The following is a 12,154-nucleotide window of genomic DNA, read 5'->3' as shown; positions in this document are numbered from 1 at the left end:
CGTGAAGATTCTTTGGCATTTCCTTTCTTTGGGATTGGAATTAAAACTGACCTTTTCCAGTCCTGTGGCCACTGCTGAGTTTTCCAAATTTGCTGGCATATTCAGTGTATCACTTTCACAGCATCATCTTTTAGGATTTGAATAGCTCAGTGAGAATTCCATTACTTCCACTAGCTTTGTTCATAGTGATCCTTCCTAAGGCCCACTTGACTTTGCATTCCAGAATGTCTCACTCTAGGTGAGTGATCACACCATTGTGGTTCTCTGGGTCATGAAGATCTTTTTTATATAGTTCTTCTGTGTATTCTTGCCACCTCTTAATATCTTCTGCTTCTGTTAGGTCCATATTGTTTCTATCGTTTATTGTGCCCATCTTTGCATGAAATGTTCCCTTGGTATCTCTAATTTTCTTGAAGAGATCTCTAGTCTTTCCCATTCTGTTGTTTTCCTCTATTTCTTTGCATTGATTCCCGAGGAAGGCTTTCTTATCTCTCCTTGCTCTTCTTTGGAAATCTGCATTCAAATGGGTGTATCTTGCCTTTTCTCCTTTGCCTTTAGCTTCTCTTCTTTTCTCAGGTATTTTTAAGGCCTCCTCAGACAACCATATTGCCTCTTTGCATTTCTTTCTCTTAGGGATGGTGTTAATCTCTGCCTCTTATACAATGTCACGAACCTCTGTCCATAGTTCTTCAGGCACTCTGTCTATCAGATCTAATCCCTTCAATCTATTTGTCACTTCCACTGTATGATCATAAGGGATTTGATTTAGGTCATAACTGAATGGTCTAGTGCTTTTCCTTTCTTTCTTGAATTTAAGTCTTGATTTGGCAATAAGGAGTTCATGATCTGAGCCGCAGTCAGCTCCCAGTCTTGTTTTTTGCTCACTGTATAGAGCTTCTCCATCTTTGGCTGCAAAGAACATAATCAATCTGATTTCAGTATCGACCATCTGGTGATGTCCATATGTAGAGTCCTCTCTTGTGTTGTTGGAAGAGGGTGTTTGTTATGACCAGTGTGTTCTCTTTAGCAAAACTCTGTTAGCCTTTGACCTGCTTTGTTTTGTACTCCAAGGCCAAATTTGCCTATTACTCCAGGTATCTCTTAATATCCTGCTTTTGCATTCCAATCCCCTATAATGAAAAGGACATCTTTTTTGGGTGTTAGAGCGTTCAACTTCAGCTTCTTCAGCATTACTGATCGGGGCATAGACTTGGATTACTGTGATATTGAATCGTTTGCCTTGGAAACGAACAGAAATCATTCTGTCATTTTTGAGATTGCATCCAAGTACTGTACTTCAGAGTCTTTTGTTTGCTATATTGGTTACTCCGTTTCTTCTAAGGGATTCTTGCCCACAGTAGTAGATATAATGGTCATCTGAGTTAAATTCCCCCATTCCAGTCCATTTTAGTTCACTGATTCCTAAAATGTCAATGTTCACTCTTGCCATCTCTTGTTTGACCACTTCCAATTTGCCTTGATTCATAGACCTAACATTCCAGGTTCCTATGCAATATTGCTCTTTACAGCATCAGACTTTACTTCCATCACCAGTCATATTCACAACTGGGTGTTGCTTTTTCTTTGGCTCTGTCTCTTCATTCTTTCTGAAGTTATTTCTCCACTGACGTCCAGTAGCATATTGGGCACCTACTGACCTGGGGAGTTCATCTTTCAGTGTCCTGTCTTTTTGCCTTTTCTTAATGTTCATGGGGTTCTCAAGGCAAGAATACTTGAAGCGGTTTGCCATTCCCTTCTCCAGTGGACCATGTTTTATCAGAAATCTCCAACCGGACCACCATCTTGGGTAGCCCTACATGGCATGGCTCATAGTTTCATTGAATTAGACAAGCCTGTGGTCCATGTGATAAGTTTGTTTAGTTTTCTGTGATTGTGCTTTTCATTCTGTCTGCCCTCTGATGGATAAGGGGTTTATAGAAGCTTCCTGATTGGAGAGACTGACTGAGGGGGAAACAGGGTCTTGTTCTGATGGGCGGGGCCATGCTCAGTAAATCTTTAATCCAATTTTCTGTTGATTGGTGGGGCTGTGTTCCCTCCCTGTTATTTGATCTGAGGCCAAACTATGGTGGAGGTAAGGAAGATAGGTAAGACCTAAACCAAATCCCTTATGATTATACAGTGGAAGTAAGAAATAGATTTAAAGGACCAGATCTGACAGACAGAGTGCCTGATGAACTATGGACGGAGGTTCATGACATTGTACAGGAGACAGGGATCAAGACCATCCCCAAGGAAAAAAAAAATGCAAAAAAGCAAAATGGCTGTCTGAGGAGGCCTTACAAATAGCTGTGGAAAGAAGAGAACTGAAAAGCAAAGGAGAAAAGGAAAGATATAAGCATCTGAATGCAGAGTTCCAAAGAATAGCAAGGAGAGGTAAGAAAGCCTTCCTCAGCGATCAATGCAAAGAAATAGAGGAAAACAACAGAATGGGAAAGACTAGAGATCTCTTCAAGAAAATCAGAGATACCAAGGGAACATTTCATGCAAAGCTGGGCTCGATGAAGGACAGAAATGGTATGGACCTAAGAGAAGCAGAAGATTTTAAGAAGAGGTGGCAAGAATACACAGAAGAACTGTACAAAACAGAGATTCATGACCCAGATAATCACGATGGTGTGATCACTCACCTAGAGCCAGACATCTTGGAATGTGAAGTGCTGCACTCAATATGCCAGCAAACTTGGAAAACTCAGCAGTGGCCACAGGACTGGAAAAGGTCAGTTTTCATTCCAATCCCAAAGAAAGGCAATGCCAAAGAATGCTCAAACTACCACACAACTGCACTCATTTCACACGCTAGTAAAGTAATGCTCAAAATTCTCCAAGCCAGGCTTCAGCAATACGTGAACCGTGAACTTCCAGATGTTCAAGCTGGTTTTAGAAAAGGCAGAGGAACCAGAAATCAAATTGCCAACATCTGCTGGATCATCAAAAAAGCAAGAGAGTACTAGAAAAACATCTATTTCTGCCTTATTGACTATGCCAAAGCCTTTGACTTTTTGGATCACAACAAACTGTGGAAAATTCTTCAAGAGACGGGAACAACAGACCACCTGACCTGCCTCTTGAGAAACCTGTATGCAGGTCAGGAAGCAACAGTTAGAATGGGACATGGAACAACAGACTGGTTCCAAACAGGTAAAGGAGTATGTCAAGGCTGTATATTGTCACCCTGCTTATTTAACTTCTATGCAGAGTACATCTTAAGAAATGCTGGGCTGGAAGAAGCACAAGCTGGAATCAAGATTTCTGGGAGAAATATCAATAACCTCAGATATGCAGATGACACCACCCTTATGGCAGAAAGTGAAGAGGAACTCAAAAGCCTCTTGATGAAAGTGAAAGAGGAGAGTGAAAAAGTTGGCTTAAAGCTCAACATTCAGAAAATGAAGATCATGGCATCTGGTCCCATCACTTCTTGGGAAATAGATGGGGAAACAGTGGAAACAGTGTCAGACTTTATTTTTTGGGCTCCAAAATCACTGCAGATGGTGATTGCAGCCATGAAATTAAAAGACGCTTACTCCTTGGAAGGAAAGTTATGATCAACCTAGATAGTATATAAAAAGTAGAGACATTACTTTGCCAACAAAGGTCCGTCTAGTCAAGGCTATGGTTTTTCCAGTGGTCATGTATGGGTGTAAGAGTTGGACTGTGAAGAAAGCTGAGCACCGGAGAATTGATGCTTTTGAACTGTGGTGTTGGAGAAGACTCTTGAGAGTCCCTTGGACTGCAAGGAGATCCAACCAGTCCATCCTAAAGGAGATCAGTCCTGGGTGTTCATTGGAAGGACTGATGCTGAAGCTGAAACTCCAATACTTTGGCCATGTCATACGAAGAGTTGACTCATTGGAGAAGACCCTGACGCTGGGAGGGATTGGGGGCAGATGGATAAGGGAATGACAGAGGATGAGATGGCTGGATGGCATCACCGACTCGATGGACATGAGTTTGGGTAAACTCCAGGAGTTGGTGATGGACAGAGAGGCCTGGTGTGCTGTGATTCATGGAGTCACAAAGAGTCGGACATGACTGAGCGACTGAACTGAACTGACTGAAGGAAGATAATGGAGACCTCCTTCAAAAGATCCCACGCAGGCACTGCTGCACTCAGTGCCCTTGACCCTGCAGCTGGCCACTATCGACCTCTGCTGGAGACTCATGGACACTCATGGGCAAGTCTGGGTCAGTCTCTTGTGTGGTCACTGCTCCTTTCTCCTGGGTCCTGGTTTGCACAAGGTTCTATTTGTGCCCTCTAAGTGTCTGTTTCCCCAGTCCTGTGTAAGTTCTGGCAGCTCTATAGTGGGGTTAATCACAATCTCCTTCAAGTGGGCTTGTGCCATACCCAGGTCTGCTGTGCCCAGAGCCCCTGCCCCTGCCACTGCTCCTGCAGCAGGCTAGTGTTACCCATACCTTTGCAGGAGACACTGAAACACAGTTCTGGCTCAGTCTCTGTGGGGTCTCTGGGTCCTGGTGCACACAAGGTTTGTTTGAGCCCTCTGAGCATCTCTGGCAGATAAGGGGTTTGATTCTAAATGCAATTTCGCCCCTCCTGCCATCATGCTGTGGCTTCTCCTTTACCCTTGGATGTAGGGTATCTTTTGTTGGTGGGATCCAATATTTTCCAGTCAACAGTTGTTCAGCAGTGAGTTGTAGTTTTGGAGTTCTCACAGGAGAAGATGAGCATATATCCTTCCACCCCTCCATCTTATGTCACCAGTGTTAAGATTCTAATTATCTTAATATTTTTCTATGTTTGAGGACATGAGCCCCTTTTAATTCCTAATATTGTGTATAATGGCTTCTCCCTATACTTAATCCATTTAACTGAATAGGATTTCTCAACTTTGACAATTTGGGTCAATGATTCTTTGTTAATAGGAGCTGTCCTATGCATTGCAGGATTTTTTAAAATGTATTTTTTAATGTATTGGCTGTGCTGGGTCTTCACTGCTGCACAGGCTTTTCTCTAGTTTTCGGTGAGTGGGGCTACTCCAGTTGCAGTGTGCAGGCTTCGCATTTCGGTGGCTTCTCCTGTTGTAGAGCATGGGCTCTAGGCACTTGAGCTTCAGTAGTTGTAGCATGCAGGCTCAGTGAAAGTGAAAGTGAAGTCGCTCAGTCGTGTCCGACTCTTTGCGACCCCGTGGACTGTTTAGCCCACCAGGCTCCTCCGCTCATGGGATTCTCCAGGCAAGAATACTGGAGTGGGTTGCCATTTCCTTCTCCAAGGGATCTTCCCAACCCAGGGATCGAACCCAGGTCTCCCGCATTGCAGGCAGATGCTTTAACCTCTGAGCCACCAGGGAAGCGGCTTGAGACATGAACTTCAGTAGTTGCAGTTTGGGACTCTGGAGCACAGGCTCAATAGTTGTGGCACACTGGTTTAGTTTTTGTGGCATGCGGGACTCTCTTGGATCAGGGATCGAACCTGTGTTTCCTGCATTGTCAGGCGGATTCTTTAACAAAGAGTCACCAGGGAAGCCCACATGCAGGATTTTCAGCATCATCTTTGGACTCTACCCACCACATGCCAGTGACACACCCCACCCCAGGCTGTATTTCTAATCACAGTTTGTCTTCAGTCATCGCCAGATGTTCCCTGGGGAAGGGTTGGAAGAGGAGGAAAGCAAAATTGCTCTCAGTTGCAGATCACTGATATAGAAGCTTGAAAGTATTGACATTATATCTTATCAAAGAATTAATTTTGGCCTTGCAAATTCTATATCATTTCCTAATTAATTGCTGCTCTTTGTTTCCTTCTCTATTTAGACTTATGTTTATCGTCAACATTTTACAGTTGATATTTAATGCTTGGTTTTCACACTATTTTTTAACATGAGCTTTTAAGACTACATTTCCTTCTAAGTATCAATAAAAACAACCCAGAAGTAGGTGGAATCATAGTTCAGTTTTATCTCTCAGTTTTAACTTTCATTATTCTTTTATCCATGGGATATTTAAAAATGTGTTTATCATCTCCAAATTTACTTACTTTTTTAACTTATCTTGTCTGTAATTCTGCTTTTTTGACATATACCAAGGCTTAGTTTATGGCTTAGAATGTGGTCAATCATTTTCATAACTGTTCTATGTGTTCCTGAAAATGTCCGGTTACTGAATACAGTTTTCTATAAAAGCCCACTGTCTCAGTTCCTCAGATGTTTTCATATCATGTATTAGTAGCATAAATGAGTGAGGTTACTTGAGGTCAGATAAGACTGGTCTGAGAGGCTCAGGACACCTAATGTCAGCACTCCTAGGGCAGAGAGGCTTACGATCTGGGCCAACTTGTAGCCCTTTCACAGCATAACAGTTTGCCAGAGACAGCAGCTTATAAGTTTTTAATTGAGTCAATATTAACTATATTTTCTGCATCTTCCAAGTCGTTATTGATTTCTTTGTGTATTAATCCATAAATTACAGAGAAAGTTGTGTTTAGGTTGATGTAGCTCAGGGCAGGCCATGACAAAATATGCCAGAGTGGCATATTGATTAAAGTTATTTAAGTAACAGCCAGTGCCAGAAGGACACTCTGACCCTCTTTGTCCCCTTCCTTTGTTCCCATGAAAGTAGGAGATAAATCTCCCATGAGAAAGGTAGCCTCCCTGTAGCAGGATGTAGAGAGACATCCTTATCACCAGAGACAGGGAATCAGGGCTGAGAAGGCTGTGTAAACAAATTCTGTTAGATTCTTCACTAATTAGTACTCAGACCTAAGCTTCTTTGTTTTGTCAGTTCCTCGTGAATTTGTTTCTTTGTCTAAAATGTATGAAAGCTTCCTTCTTTGCTTTGGTACCTTCTCTGAGTCTCAGGTTTTTGGGGGACCCCATAGTTACAAAGCTAAACTGGCTTTTCTTCTATTAATCTGTCTTATGTCAATTGTTACATCAGCCAAAAGAACCAGTAAGAGTAGAGGAAAAATTTCCTCCTCAGAGTTTTACTTTTATACTTTCTCCTTTTGGTTCTATAAATTTTGGCTTTATGATATTCAGTTCAGTGCAGTTCAGTTCAGTTCTTTCGCTCAGTCGTGTCCGACTCTTTGCGACCCCATGAATCACAGCACACCAGGCCTCCCTGTCCATCACCAACTCCCGGAGTCCACCCAAACCCATGACCGTCGAGTCGGTGATACCATCCAGCCATCTCATCCTCTGTCGTCCCCTTCTCCTCCTGCCCCCAGTCCCTCCCAGCATCAGGGTCTTTTTCAATGAATCAACTCTTCGCATGAGGTGGCCAAAGTACTGGAGTTTCAGCTTCAGCATCATTCCTTCCAAAGAACACCCAGGACTGATCTCCTTTAGGATGGACTGGTTGGATCTCCTTGCAGTCCAAGAGACTCTCAAGAGTCTTCTCTAACACCACAGTTCAAAAGCATCAATTCTTCAGCACTCAGCTTTCTTCACACAAATTAGAAACACTATATATTCTTAGTAAATGTTAAGTTTACCAACTGCGGTGCTTTATTATTGCTTTCTGTTGTCATGTCTGTTTTGCCTAACACTATTGTAACTGTCAATGTATTTTATGTTTTTTTTTTTTTTTGATATATTACTTGTAGGACACTTATAGGTGGATTATTCCTCCATTCTCAAAATATTTGTAAAATACTATTCCTCATAAGTTAGTTGATTCAATCTCCTAGTTTAAACAAGAAAAATTGCAGTCATTGGCTTTAAGTTTTTTGATCATGATTGTGACAGAATTGGAAAATGCTAGTGATTATTTCCTGATGTGACTTACTAATATGACAAGTATTTTTTAATACTTGGTTGGTACAAAAATAATTGAAGTTTTGGACATGAATTTTAAATCACAACTAGGCTCAAATACATCTTTGCTAATAAAAATAGGGGCCATTGCAATCAACACCTTTTTTGCCAACAAGAAATAAGTCTGTATATTCCTATAGTGTAAAAATGCATGCTTCAGGATTTGCTGAACCCTTGGAAAGCATTTTCTGCCTCCTCCTGGTTGTAGAAGCATTTTCCCTACAAAAAGTTGTCAAGATACTTAGAGTGGTATTCAGTTGGCAAGAGGTTAAGTGAATATGGTAGATGAGGTGTAACCCAATTTGTTCAACTTTTGAAGCATTGGTTGTGCAACCTGTGGTTGGGCGTTGTCATGGAAAATAATTGGGTTCTTTCTGTTGACCAATGCTGGCTTCAGGAATTACAGGTTTCAGTGCATTTCATCAATTTGCTGAGCATACTTCTCAGAAGTGATGATTTCACCAGGATTCAGAAAGCTGTAATAGATCAGACCGGCAGCAGACCACCAAACAGTGACCATGACCTTTTCTTGGCACAAGTTTGGCTTTGGGAAGTGAGCTGCTCATTGTTTGTTGTTGTATAAAATACACTTCGTTGCACATCAAAATCCAATTGAGAACTGATTCATTGTTGTTGCATAGAATAAGAGAAGACACTTCAAAATGACAGTTTTTAAAATTTGCAGTCAGCTCATGAGGCACTCACTTATTGAGCTTTTTCACCTTTCCAACTTGCTTCAAATGCTGAACAACTGTAGAGCGGTCAACGTTGAGTTCTTCAGCAACTTCTCATGTAGTTGTAAGAGGATCAGCTCCGATGATGGCTTCCAATGGCCAGCCACTATGCTCCTCATTTTCAAAGCTCTCATTTCCTTTACAAACTTCTTCAACCACCACAGCGCTGTACATTCATTTGTAGTTCCAGAGCCAATTGTTGTTGATGTTCATGTTGTTGTTGATGATGTTGCAATTTGTCACTGCTGCTTTGCAACCCATTTTGAATTCAAATAAGAAAATTGCTCAAATTTGCTTTTTGTCTAACATCATTTCTATAGTCTAGAATAAACAGCAAGTAGTAAGTCATTAGCAAAAAAACAAAGTGAGAAATGTGCATTAAAATGTTGTATAACATAACCATATGTATTTAAGGATGTATTCCAATATCATTGCAAAGTTCAATAATGCAAAACCACAATTACTTTTGCACCAACCTAATACAATCTTTTGGAGAAGGCAATGGCACCCTACTCCAGTCCTCCTGCCTGGAAAATCCCATGGACAGAGGAGCCTGGTAGGCTGTAGTCCATGGGGTCGCTAAGAGTCGGACACGACTGAGCGGCTTCACTTTCACTTTTCACTCTCATGCATTGGAGAAGGCAATGGCAACCCACTCCAGTGTTCTTGCCTGGAGAATCCCAGGGACGGGGAAGCCTGGTGGGCTGCCGTCTATGGGGTCGCACAGAGTCGGACACGACTGAAGCAACTTAGCAGCAGCAATACAATCTTTAAAAACCTGTGGCGGATTCATTTCAATATTTGGCAAAACCAATGCAATAGTGTAGAGTTTAAAAATAAAATAAAATAAATAAATAAAAACCCTGAGAAGACAGTTATAATACTGTCTGCTCAGTATAATACAGGTTGGGTAAAATAACTAATCAGAACTGCAAATTTCTTTTGGTTATTATTACAAGACATAGCAACAATCTCCAAAGTCTTCAAAGCCTTACAAGAATCTTATCTTTAAATGCTGCTTCCAAGGACAAATTTATATTAATAGAACAGTTATGAATATTCACAAATCCCCTTGTTGCACAGGAAACATGATTGATATTCTTGTGAATACTCTCTATTTAATATTTTATCAAATCAGACCATTTGAATTTGTTTTATGATGTAGAAAGCTCTCTTTCTGTAACTTCAGGAGAGAGGGGACATCATTTCTTTTAGACTCTTGTTAATTGTGAAGACTTCTACTTTTTTAATGCAAGTCTTTGTAAACTTCATTACTTAGCATAAAAAGTAAAAAGCAGGCCTGTGACCTCATTTTTATTCGCAAAAAATGGAAAAAGAGATGAATGGGATTTTATTTATTAACAGTGAGAGAGGGCGCATATAGCATTAATCTTCCACATTCTGATTTTGCAGATGAGATATGTGCTGTTCCTCATTGAGTGCAAAGTATGCAAGAATGGCAAAATTGACAAGAAGATGTCAAAAGATCCAGGAAAAGGTATTCCTTTTTTTAGGATAACTAAAGTTTCGAAACTATAGAGCAGAGGACACTGCAGCAGTCCTGGCTGGAGGAAGAAGGAAACTTGTTTGGCTAAGTGCCCTGCAAGAGGCTGCAGACCGGCCTTCCTTCTTGTTAGAATCTGATCTCACATCTCCATTGCTTGCTCTGACCTGTATCAGAGTTGAACTCTGCAGGCCACTTGATTTACATCTTTGCTGGAACCTTGTCTTTCAGAGCCAGCTAAGCTGACTGAATTAGGTCAAACTGACACCAACTCGGTAATTAAAAATACAGCAAGTGTTATTGTCCTAACAATTTTATAGTAAGATTTAGAGTGGATGAAGTATAATCAGTTAAGAGATAATTGTTGGTGTTTTAAAACTGGTTGTTTTATTACCTATTTAAAATGTCTGTAAATGTCTTGCTGAATTTTCAATGATCTCCTTAAGGCACAATTCTTTTGTGTTTCCTCTGAACTTGTAATAACCAATAAAGGTATACAAGTATAGTCTTCAAAATCATATGTAATAGTCTAAATTTAAAAGAAGAAACAAGCTTATGCATATGTAAGAAATTTCAATATGCGTTTTTCTTCCTAAAACGTGGCTTTTCTACGATCTCTAAGATTATTCTCAGTAGTATAAAACAGATACTAACCATGGATGTATGTCAATGGATCTCATTTTACAAACTTCCCTGCACCCTAAAGGACACAATTTTAGCAGTCCTTATTTCCTCTTGGGGAAAAGTTAGGTAAAACGTGAAACCAAGGTATTTGTGGATGCATGACCTGGATAAGGCCCGCCTGGAAGTAAACAGAAAACTCAAAATAACAATGGCTTAAAGAAAACAAATTTCTCCCACATTAAGAAAGCTGGATATGGTTGGCTCAAGGTTGGAGTGATGCTTCATGTGTTAGAGGCTTATGTGCTTTCTGTTGTTTCTCTGCCATCCTTAGCCTGTGGCTGCCATCCTTAGCCTGTGGCGTCCATCCTGTGATCTAACATGGCTGTTCAAATTCATCCATAGCATCTTTTTAATTGAAGTATAGCTGACCTATAGCATTGTGTTAATTTCTGGTGCTCAGCAAAGTGATTCCATTTTATATATACATACATATGTAAATAAATATATATATACATATTTATACATGCTTTTCAAATTTTCCATTGCGGTTTATTATAGGTTATTAGATAGTTCCCTGTGCTATACAGTTGGACCTTATTGTTAACTCTAAATTATACCACTGCCATCCCATTTCCCTTTTGGTAACCATAAGTTTGTTTTCTGTGTCTGTGATTGGTTTTGTAAATTTATTTGTATCATATTTTGGATTCCACATATAAATGATATGGTATGTTAAGTCCTGTTTGCATATGTGCTCAGTTGTGTCCAACTCTTTGCAACCCCCTGGATTGTAGCCCACCAGGCTCTGTCCATGGAATTCTCCAGGCCAGAATACTGGGATGGGTAACCATTTCCTCCTCCAGGGGATCTTTCTGTCCCAGGGAATCGAACCTGTGTCTCCTGCTTTGGCAGGCAGATTCTTTTACCACTGAGCAAACTGGAAAGCCCTAAGGCCGACTTGGTCACCAGTTAAAAAATCAGGATTCTGTATCAAGAAAGAATAAATGGGATTATGAAAACTAGAGGACTGCTGGCAGTTTGCCTCTGTGGGCTCAATAGAATTCTCTCTGTTCTTTTGAAGAATACAAAAACACAATAATGCTTGGTTCAGAAATTAATCTTTCTGTTGGTAGATTTTCAGGTGCTGCTGTTGCTTGTGTGATAACGGCCTGTAGATAACACTTACAGTCACCTGAAATTTGTCCCACCACCAGAGTTGTGGACTTCCCAAGAGTGAGTTTAGTTCACTTCAGTCGCCCAGTCATGTCTGACTCTTAGCGACCCCATGATCCGCAGCACACCAGGCCTCCCTGTCTGTCACCAACTCCCGGAGCTTACCCAAACTCATGTCCATTGAGTCAGTGATGCCATCCAGCCATCTCATCGTCTGTCATCCCCTTCTCCTCCTGCCTTCAATCTTTCCCAGCATCAGGGTCTTTTCCAATGAGTCAGCTCTTCGCATCAGGTGGCCAAAGTATTGGAGTTTCAGCTTCAACATCAGT

The sequence above is a fragment of the Bubalus kerabau genome, chromosome 2 (genome assembly GCF_029407905.1).
Source record: "Bubalus kerabau isolate K-KA32 ecotype Philippines breed swamp buffalo chromosome 2, PCC_UOA_SB_1v2, whole genome shotgun sequence".
NCBI lineage: Eukaryota > Metazoa > Chordata > Mammalia > Artiodactyla > Bovidae > Bubalus > Bubalus kerabau.
The sequence above is the reverse complement of the archived record's forward strand: the minus strand, read 5'-3'. Positions refer to the sequence as shown.